This window comes from Gopherus evgoodei, chromosome 22, assembly GCF_007399415.2.
Source record: "Gopherus evgoodei ecotype Sinaloan lineage chromosome 22, rGopEvg1_v1.p, whole genome shotgun sequence".
NCBI classification, from domain to species: Eukaryota; Metazoa; Chordata; order Testudines; family Testudinidae; genus Gopherus; species Gopherus evgoodei.
The window spans coordinates 16,437,883-16,448,826 of NC_044343.1; the positions used below are offsets into that span (position 1 = coordinate 16,437,883).

Consider the following 10,944-nt stretch of genomic DNA (forward strand, 5'->3'; position numbering starts at 1 on the left):
CCTGCTGCTTCCCGCAACTCCCATTGGCCGGGAACAGCGAACCGTGGTCACTGGGAACTGCAAGGGGCCACGCATGCGGACAGTCAACATCAGCAAAATGTCTTGCGGCTTGCAATCAGATTACCCTGACGTGCTGCATATGGCACGGGGGCTGCAGGTTGCCCACCACTGATATAGGATGATTGGCTGGAAAGAGGGGGCTGCAGGACTGGGGGGAGAGAGCAGCCAGAGCCCACCTGGATGCAGGAGAGACCTAGATGTACTGTGCTGAGGGATGCTAGGTCTGAGGGCCTGGAGAGCTTCCTGTGCTGGGTTCAGATGCTCAATAAACACTTCTGTTTTACACTGGCTGAGAGTCACTCCAGTCTAGAGATCAGGGTTGCATCATTACCTCTGGGAGTGGAGACCCCGGGGGTCCAGAGCGAGTGAACTCCCTGAGGAGGCCCATGGCGAGAGATAGGCGTGCTGAGGGCTCAGAGAGGTGCAGTTCCAGGAGGCAGAGGGGCCTACGGCTTAACACCTGAGAGAGTGGACCCCCAAAAAGGGCTGTCGCACTGAAGGGGGTTTCTGCCAGGGACCGTACGGAGCCGGTAGAGAACATGAGTCCTGTGAGTCCGTGACAACATGGTAGCAGAGCATGGTTGGTGGATGCACCCTGTAGACCAGAGGTGGCCAACCTGTGGCTCAGATACTGCTCCCTGTACAGGCACTGACTTCAGGGCTGGTGCTACAGGCTCCAACTTTCCAATGTGCCAGGGGGTGCTTGCTGCTCAACCCCTGTCCCCACTCCATCCAGTGCCCTCGCTCCCCACCCCCCAAGCCCCCTGCATATCACAAAACAGCTGATCAGAAGGTGCTGATCGGAGAGGCGGGAAGGTGCTGATCTGAGGGGCTGTCAGTGGGTGGGAGAGCTGATGGGGGGCTGCTGACATATTACTGTGGCTCTTTGGCAATGTACATTGATAAATTCTGGCTCCTTCTTAGGCTGGCCACCCCTGCTGTAGACGGTTGGATGCGAGTGAAGGCACTTGGCAGTGACTGGCTGCCAGCGATAAAATAAGGGAATTGAAGGAACCAGTGAGGAAATGGCCTAGAACCAGCTCCCTAAAAGTGACCATGCACGTCTGTGCAGGGAGAGAGAGCTAAGAGTTAGAAGGCTCACCCAGGAGCTGCCGATTGTGTGGCTGGTAGAGAGTGACCAATTCGAGGAGCAAGTTCCAGATCCCGGGGGGGCGAGATGCCTGGAAAGCCTGGGAGTAGCAGGGGGACAGTTGGGGTAGTGGCAGAGGGTCCACCGGACTGACCCAGTTCCCCAGCCAGGAGGGGGCTTCCCAACCTGCATTCCCCATAGTGGATGTGAAGAGATGGGAACTGGTGCTGAGAGTGAAGGAGCTGGAGCCGGGGGAGTGGAGGCTAGCTGACTGCTCAGAACAGTGAAAACATGAGCTGGAGTTGGAGGAGAGCTGGACCAAGAGGACCTGCTGTGGGGTAAGTGGGGAAGGACCCCAAGATTCCAATTTGGCAGGAAGCCTAGATTCCAAAGTGTGCCCCAGTGTAATGGGGGAGGGATATGGATGCCAACCTCACTGCCTGGGAGAAGGCTGGTGATTTGAACCAGGTTGACCCCGCGGACAGGCACAGCTGTCTCACCCTGCTGCTTTGTCCCAAGGCTATAGGGGTGTTCAGCCAAATGGACAGTGCAGAGACTAGGGCCTATGAACATTCAAACAGGCTTTGCCGCTCAAGTTTGAATGAACCCCTGAAGCAGATAGGAAAAGATTCCAGGGTGTACGAGAAACCCTGGGCATCACATACAAGAAGGTCACCACCTTGCTGAGTGAATCTCACCTGCCCTCAGAAGCCCAAAGCCTTGCAATCTTGAGGTTATGGACCTAGATAGGGTGGAGGAGAGAGACCCACATTGGGGACTCGGAAGGGGAGTCACCTAGCGACCTCTCAGAGTGAGACTTGGTGCATCTGTGTGTGCGGGCAGGGGAAGGAAAAGAAGAAAGTGAATCTCTCTCCTAAACCAGGAGTCGACCTCCTGCTGGAATAACTTCTCCTCTCTGACCAGCTAACCCCTGCCTGCCAGCTGAGATCAGAGGGGCTGCGTTCGTACCCGCAGCTGGGCACCAGCCAGCCTGGGCTCACTAATCTAGCTCTCCCTGGGGGGGAGGGAAGGAGTTAACTTTTTACAATCACTGAGAAAACAGTCTGGGCTCTGGAAGAGAGGTCGGTGATATGTTGATGTTAGGGGTGATCCAGCCTCCCCAAATAAAATGAGTTGATCAAACTCACTATTGGAAGCTCAATGTCTGCCCCATGCCCAGGACTGACAAAATCCTAGATAAGGTGTGGGGGGGGGGGTTACCTCACTACTGTTAATCTCACCAGGGGCTAGGTTGAAATCTGGACCCAGTTGCCAGGTTGAAATCTGCTCCCATCAGCCCTATAGGGCTCTGAATTCCTGGTCCTACCTTTCAGCCTCAAGGGGGCACCTGCCACCCCCAGTGCCTGGGGGAACATTTAATGAGAGGGGTGGAGGACTGTGCCTGGCTACATTCATAATATCTGTGTCTTCAGCCTGACCTAGGAGAACCATGTGTCCCAGTGAAGAGAGGGCTGGGATGCCTCCAGGATGCAGGACAGATGATAGAGGCCAGAAAGGGTAAGATGAGGATGGCAGAGGTGTCGTGCCTGGGCCACAAGGTGGAATGCGCCAGCCTAAAGCCAGAGCCAGCCAAGAGTGAAGGTAACCAGAGATTGGTCCATTCCTCAAACCAAGAAACAGACCCAAGCCTCTAATGGGATGGCAGGCTACTGCTGAAGGTTTGTACCCTACTTTAGCTCCCATTACGAAGATTGGTAAGTTGGACAAACCACACAAGATGGTCTGGATCGAGCAGTGCCAGGGGGGCGCGCTGCACACTGAAGGAGGCTCTAACCCAGGGGCTGGTAAACTCAGACTTGGACAAACCCTTCATGGTGTTCACCGAGGCCTCAGACACAGGGCTGGGTGCAGCACTGATGCAGGCCAATGCAAAGGGGGAAGAGACACTCCATCGTGTACCTGAGCAGGAAGCTGCTCCTCCAGGAGCAGAACTACACAGCCATAGACAAGGAATGCCTGGCTCTGTTATGGGCTCTTAAAAAGCTGCAGCTGTATCTATTTGAGCAGCACTTTATGGTATACACTGACCACTCGCCCTAACGTGGCTGCACCGGATTAAAGGGACTAATGCCAAACCCCTAAGGCGGAGTCTGATCCACCAGGATTATCATATGGGCGTGGTCCATGATAAGAGGACCACAAATGTTATAGCTGATGCTCTGTCACAGAGAGAGGGTCCCAAACTTCCCCAGGTCACTGGTTGGAGTGACCGTGCTCAGTTCAGACTAAAAGGGGGGAGAGATGTGAAAAAGTTGAGGATTTTTGTAGTGTTTTACATGAAGTGTGTGCGCGCCTCAGTTTCCCTGTGTGCCACATGTTTAACAAGGTGGTGGGAGAGGGGCTGTTGTTGCAGAGGACCAGGTGTGACCTCGCCTAGCAGCTGGGACCCCCAGACAACAACCTGGAGATGGGGAACCCTAACAACTGGTGACCCGATGACTAAGAAGCCCACCCCAGCTTGGCAGCCAGCTGGTTCAGGCCAGTGGGAGGAAAAAGGGCTGAGGAGAGAGGATCCCGGTGACCTGACCAACCAGTTCCAGCCAGTGAGAAGAAAGGACAGAGGGCCCCAGTGACTTGTTTACCTGGGACAGAAGACAAAGGACAGGGAAGGAGCTGCTGGGGAAGATGATATCGGAAGATCGGCTGGAAGAAGGGGGCTGCTGGACTGAGGGGAGAGAACAGCCAGTGCTCACCTGGATGCAGAAGAAACCTAGATGTACTGTGTTGAAGGATGCTAGGCCTGAGAGCCCGGAGAGCTTCCTGTGCTGGGTTCAGATGCTCAATAAACACTTCGAAGTGACTCTCAGCCAGTGTAAAATAGGTCTAGAGATCAGGGTTGCATTATTCTCTCTAGGAGTGGAGGCCCCGGGGGTCCAGAGCGAGTGAACTCCTCCCCACGGCGAGGGACAGGAGTTCTGAGGGCTCAGACAGATGCCATTCCAGGAGGCAGAGGGGCCTACGACTTAACCCTGAGAGAGAGTAGACCCCCGAGAAGGGCTGTCACACTGAAGGGGTTTCCTCTCAAGGACTATGAGTAGCTGAGAGAGAGCACAAGTCCTATGAGTCCACGACAGGTGGGGCAGGCGCTCAGAAAGAAAAAGGTTGAGAACCCATGCTCTAGACTGATAATGGGGGAGAAAGAGTGGGTGCATGCAGACTGGGAAGTGCAGCCTCCCACCCCCACCTCAACTCAGAGCCTGTGAACTCCACATGGATGGAGCTTCACAGATAAGGGAGTATGGGGGCAGCCATTCTCCATGGGACTGGGCAGATTTCCAGTGGGGCATCTCCAGGGCAATTAATGCTGCAAGAAGCAATGCTAACTCCCTCCACAACCATGAGGAAGGAAGCACTGCACAGCCTCAGGGCTCCTGAGAGATGGAACTGGGGGAGCAACATTCAAAGCAGGGCAGGGGAACACCACCCAGCAGTGAGCTCTCCCTGGATGAACACCTTGGAGGAAAGGCTGCAGTAAAACCCTATGGGGGTTTTCCCCACTCTTGGGCTTTGGCACCAAAAGGAAATCAGGGGCCTAAGCATGGTGACAGGTTTCAGAGGTGTTGGTCTGTATCAGCAAGAACAATGAGGAGTTCTTGTGGCACCTTAGAGACTAACAAATGTATTTGGGCAGAACTCTGAGCTCAGGTCTTAGCAGGTATGTAAAGGAGGAAGTGAATTTCAAACACAGAGTCTAACAATGTGCTTATATGTCCTGCAGCTCTGCTGACTCTAGAAATGTGCCAGGTGGTTTCAACTACCAGCCCACAGCTTCAGCAGGGCTTGGATAGTGAAGCTGGGTTCTCCTTCTCACTCATCTTCAGCAATGAAGATCTGGAAAGCAAGTTCTTCATTTCTTTGCTACCTCACTGCCCGCTGATCTAATCCTTCTTTATAGCCTCCCTTTCTACTTGCTGGTAGCACCGCTGGTACAGTAACCCCCACTGCACCCTGGCAGGATGCAGAGTCAGTGAGGGTGGGATTTGGCCAGCACTTAGGCTATGTCTACAGTATAGCTTATGTGGGCATAATTTACATTGCTCAGGGGTGTGAATAAACCATGCCACTGAGCAACATAAGTTACACTGACCTAAGCACTGGTGTGGGCGGTGCTATGTCTGTCAGAGAACTCTCTGGCAGAGGTGCCTTTATTAGACCAACGGGAGCGCTCTCTCCCGTCAGCATAGTGTGTCTTCATCAGAAGCACTGGAGCACTGCCATGGTAGCACTTCTAGTAAATACAAGCCCTTATGGTTCATCTACACCTGAAATGAAGGTATAATTTCCAGCTCAGGTAGATGTACATGTCTCTGATCAAGCAAAAGAACTAAAAATAGCAGAGTAGCCATGGCAGTGGGCTAGGCTAGCTGCACAAGTACATATGTAGGGTCTTGGATGGGACTGTAGGCAAGCAACTAGCTGGAAATTACGCCTCCCATTGCAAGATAGATATACCTTTAGTTACTGATCATGAATCGAGAGCAGGCAAGAACCTAGCTTGACTGCTAGAGCCCAGGCTGAACTTGCAGCTCAAGAAAGCATCTTTTTATTTATAAATCAAGTAGCCATGGTTACTGAGACACAACGGACATGATGCCCACAACACCATTTTGCTCAGTAGAACTGCACATAATCCCACCTACGCATATAAAACGATAGGGTCCAAATGAGTTGTTACCACTCAAGAAAGAGATCTTGGAGTCATTATGGATAGTTCTCTGAAAACATCCACTGAATGTGCAGCGGCAATCAAAAGAGCTAAAAGAATGTTGGGAATTATTAAGAAAGGATAGATAATATAACAGAAAATATCATATTGCCTCTAGATAAATCCATGTGTCATAAATAGATGGTTAAGGGTTAATGTCTCTTTTACCTGTAAAGGGTTAAGAAGCTCAGTGAACCTGGCTGACTCCTGACCAGAGGACCAATAGGGGGACAAGATACTTTCAAATCTTGGTGGAGGGAAGTCTTTGTTTGTGCTTTTTGTTTGGTTCGTTGTTCGCTCTCGGGACTGAGAGGAACAGGACATCATTCAAGTTCTCCAATCTTTCTGAATCAGTCTTTCATGTTTCAAAATTGTAAGTAATAGCCAGGCAAGGCGGATTAGTCTTATGTTTGTTTTCTCAACTGGTAAATGTGTCTTTTTGCTGGAAGGATTTTTACCTCTGTTTGCTGTAACTTTGAATCTCAGGCTGGGGGGTGGAGGGAGTCCTGATTTTACAGAGATAATTTTTACCTTTTCTTTCTTTAATTAAAAGCCTTCTTTTTAAGAACCTGATTGATTTTTCCTTGTTTTAGAATTCAAGGGATTGAGTCTAAGCTTACCAGGGATTGGTGGGGGGAAAAAGAGGGGGGATGGTTAATTCCTCTTTGTTTTAAGATCCAAGGAGTTTGGATCTGTGTAAGCCTCTCAAGGCAACCCAGGGAGGGGAGAGTCTGGGGGGGAAAGGTGGGGGATGGTTAATTTCTCCTTGTTTTAAGACCCAAGGGGTTTGGGTCTTGGGTTCCCCAGGGAAGGTTTTGGGGGAACAGAAGTGTACCAGACACAGACTTCTGGCTGGTGGCAGCGTACCAGATTTAAGCTAGTAATTAAGCTTAAAAGTGTTCAGGCAGGTCCCCACTTTTTGTACCCTAAAGTTCAAAGTGGGGGAAGAAACCTTGACACCATGGTACACCCACATCTTGAATACCGCATGCAGATGTGATTGCCCCATCTCAAAAAAAATACAGGAATTGGAAAAGGTTCAGGAAAGGGCATTGAACAGCTTCTACATGAGAAGAGATTAATAAAACTGGGATTTTTCACCTTGGAAAAGAGACAACTAAGGGGGGAATATGATAGAAGTCTATGAAATCATGATTGGTGTGGAGAAAGTAAATAAGGCAGTGTTATTTACTCCTTCTCATAACACAAGAACTAGGGGTCACCCAATGAAATTAATAGGCAGCAGGTTTAAAACAAACAAAAGGAAGTATTTCTTCACACAATGCACAGTCAACCTGTGGAACTCTTTGCCAGAGGACACTGTAAAGGCCAAGACTATAACAAGGTTCTAAAAAGAACTAGGTAAGTTCATGGAGGATAGGTCATCAATGGCTATTAGCCAGGATGGGCAGGGATGGTGTCCCCCGCCTCTGTTTGCCAGAAGCTGGGAATGGGTGACAGGATGGATCACTTGATGATTCCCTGTTCTGTTCATTCCCTCTGAAGCACTTGGCATTGGCCACTGTCGGAGGACAGGATACTGGGCTAAATGGACCTTTGGACGTTCTTATGCACTTTGGGACTGATGCTCCATTACCCTGCACCTTCAGGTGTGGATTTATCTAAACTGGACCTTTTCACCTAAGCAGAGCCCTAGGGTAAAGCAACTATTTTTAGCCTGGAACAATGGTGGTGTCCACACCACCATTCACAATTGTGCTTGCTACTGGCATTAATTGGCAATCCAGGAAGTTGAGGTAAAAAGGCTAGCATAGTCATGCTCTCATTTACTTCAGTGCAAAGTGGGAGGAAATGCTGCCATTCTGATTTAGCAGCACTTTGTCACGATCCTGCACTCACTTTTTGCTGGTGTCAATGACAACCTACAGAGCATGGCAATGGGGAATCAGGTTCCTGAATTTTGTTAGTGATTTTACAGTGAATGCCCATGAATTCTGATTATTTGCAATAGGTAGTGTAGCGAAGCGGTGTGGCTCCCCTCCTCCCCAGGGAGGGTTGAGCCCCGTCAATCACCCCCCAGGGCGGAACCGCTGGGAAGAAATCCCGCCCCTCAAAGGGTCAGGCGGCGACCCAGAAGGATAAAAGCCGGGCCTCAGCACTCAGTTAGGGCCCGGCTGCTGGAAAGGAGCAGATGTGCCTGCTGACCCTCCTCACCAGGAAGCCGCTGAGGCCTGAGGCCAGTGGGAGCTGCCCCGCAGTTGGTATGTCGAGGAGCTGCCGGAGCTGTCCTGCAGTCGGTGTCGAGGAGCCGCCGGAACTCCCCCGTCCCCACTACGGCCCCGAGGAACCGCCAGACCAGACCTGGTCTGCCGTTCCGGAGGTATTCCCGGACCTACTGCCCTGCCTGGACTGGGAGGAGCCCATGGTACTGGATGCCCCAACAGACCAGATAGGAACCAGGGGGGAGGCTGGAAGTAGCCCGGGGGCAGCTGACTATAGTTCGGCTGCAGAAGGCCTTGCGCCTATGTCAGTGTGTTTTGGTCAGGACCCCCTCCCCACTGACTGCCACTAGCAGCATCAGCCGCTATTAGGGCCCCGGGCTGGAATGCAGAGGAGTGGGTGGGCTTGCGTTTCCCCTGCCACCCGCTTACTGGTGGCAGACTCCTCCCCCCCCCGTTGCCACTGCTTTGCCCTGCTCCAAAGGCCAGAGCTAACTGTTACTGTATTTGGTGCCCCACCCGAACCAAGGGCTGGGCCCCTAGTATTTAACTGTGTAGCTGTTTGGTCCCGCACACAGGGTCCGAACCGCCGGAGCGGACTGCAATCCGGAGGGCAGAGGCCCTCGGACGACGAGACGAGGCCGGTGTGGCTCCCCTCCTCCCCAGGGAGGGTTGAGCCCCGGCACCCCCTTGCCCACAGTAGGGAGAACTACTGGATAGAACACTGGACTGGGATTTAAGAGACCAGTGTTCTGTTCCTGGCTTTGGGCTACTGGATGACCTTGGCTGTTAGTTCACTGCTCCGTGCCTCAGTTTCCCCATCTGTACAAGGGGATAACACTGATCTCTTTTGCATAGCATTTTGAGGTCTACTGATGAAAAACACTACAGAAGAGCTAGTGATTATGATTATTTCAGATCTTAACTGGATTTTATAAATCACTGTTGTTTTAAAAGGCTCCAATTCACATGTAACGGTGACTAGTCAGAGCAGGTATCAGAGGGGTAGCCGTGTTAGTCTGGATCTGTAAAAGCAGCAAAGAATCCTGTGGCACCTTATAGACTAACAGATGTTTTGGAGCATGAGCTTTCGTCGGTGAATACCCACTTTGTCGCATGCGTCAGAGAGCAGGGAGGAATTCCTTTTCCCTTTTGTGCTTCTTTATAATTAATAAAAGCCTGAAAACTTTGTCAAAAACAAAAAATATACCTGCTTATTGTTTACATGAGGAATTCAGGTCTTGTCCACCCTGAAATTCTGCCTGGCTCCTGGAGAATGAGGGAACTGGCAATTGCAACTGAAATAATTACATCAGTGCAATACATATTGTTAGCAATCTGGGTGCAAACCTGTATGACTACACTTTACTGTGGATTAAGCACTCCTATTTTTATTTACCATGAGCCTGTAAAAAACTGACAAGTTACATTGAAATGGGATCTGAAATAAGCCTGTCCACACAGACTTACACCAAATGTCAGTTACAGGTTGTGCAATAAGCAGCCCCAATAAAAGTTGTGCAACTGAGAGGGAAGAAGTGAGGTTTTTTTACCCACAAAAGCTTATGCCCAAATAAATCTGTTAGTCTTTAAGGTGCCACCGGACTTCTTGTTGTTTTCGTGGATATAGACTAACAAAGCCCCTGACACTTGAGAGGGAAGGGAGTTTTTGTCAGACACCTTGGTTTTGACTGGGTTTGTTAACACCTATTTAACTCCAGTGCCTACTAGGAAACTTCAGTTATAAGGGTCAGCCCCTCTGTTAGAATGCGAGAGCTGAGGACAAAAGCCCTGGAGGCCCCCAAAGAGAGCCGGTTTCCTCCATTTCTGGTCCGCTGCAGGCGGAGCTCCCTGTGACCAGCCGGGATCCCCACCCGCGGCCCCCCAGGACCTTTCCTTACAGGAGGAGCTTTCCGGGGCTCGCACACCCTGACGCCAGCTTTGCAGCTGTTCAAAGGTTTATTTTGGGCTGACGCCTCCAGCCACGGGCTAGGTCGGGCACAGGTGCGGCCGCCGCTAGTTCACGGCACGGCGCGAGCCTTTGCCTGACCCGCTCCGAGCACCCGCCGAGCCCGAGGGCAGCAGAGCCAGTAGCCCGAGGCGGGCTCCGCTCTGCGGGAGATGCCGGCCCCGAGCTGTAGCTGTGCAGAGCCGGGATCCAGCCCGTCAGGCGCCGCGCCCGGGCTGCAGCTGGAGCACGGGGGGGCCGCGGGCTTCAGCCCCTATCCGACTCCCCGGCAGCACCGCGCTGCTGCGCGACGGCGCCCAGCGTTTTGGCGGGAAGGGAGGCGCCGGCCCGGAGCCTGTTCCCGGCCCGCCCCCACCGCCCGCTTCCCCGGGCCCGGCCGCCGTCTGCTCCGCTCCAGCGGCCGCGGAGCTCTGGTCGGCCCCGCCAACCAACCCGGCCCGGCCCAGCGGCCGCGGTACTTACGGAGCGCGGGTCCCGCCGGCCCCGGGAAGCAGCGAGCGCGGAACCAGCCCCCCGCCCCGCGCTGCCATTGGCCAGGCCCCGCTGCCCGCAGGCTCTTAACCCTTGCGCGGCCGGAGTGGCGTGGCCCGGGCAAGGGCGCGCGGGCGGGAGGCTCCCGGCAGGGCCAGGGGCTGAAGCCTGCGCACCCTGCAGCTGCTTCGCTTGTGAGCCGTGCCCAGGGACCAACTGTACACACTGGTGTGCCACACACTGCATTTCCTCCCCCGCTCGCCCACCAACCCCCAGTGACAGGCCTCTTCACTGCCTGTGGAGGGGGAGGCGCCCCGGTGGGCCAGCCTCTCTTCCCCCTGGGTCTCACTGCCCACTGGGGACCTGGGTGGATGAGCACGGCTGTGTATCTGGCATGGTTCGCCCCCGTACCCAGGCCTGCCCCTTCTGCGGTGTGACGGGGAACCTG

At 53.0% G+C, this 10,944-nt stretch overlaps 1 protein-coding gene across 3 annotated transcripts in view; it reads right to left on the minus strand.

Annotated features, from left to right (window-relative positions):
- The window catches only part of LOC115638725 (excitatory amino acid transporter 1-like), a 117,074-nt gene extending 106,539 nt beyond the window's left edge, over positions 1 to 10,535 (minus strand). For all 3 annotated transcript variants that reach the window (XM_030540671.1, XM_030540672.1, XM_030540667.1), the window contains exon 1: positions 10,488 to 10,535. The gene's annotated coding sequence lies outside the window, so the exon portion shown is untranslated. The remainder of the gene's footprint in view (positions 1 to 10,487) is intronic.
- Between the last annotated feature and the right edge of the window lie 409 nt (positions 10,536 to 10,944).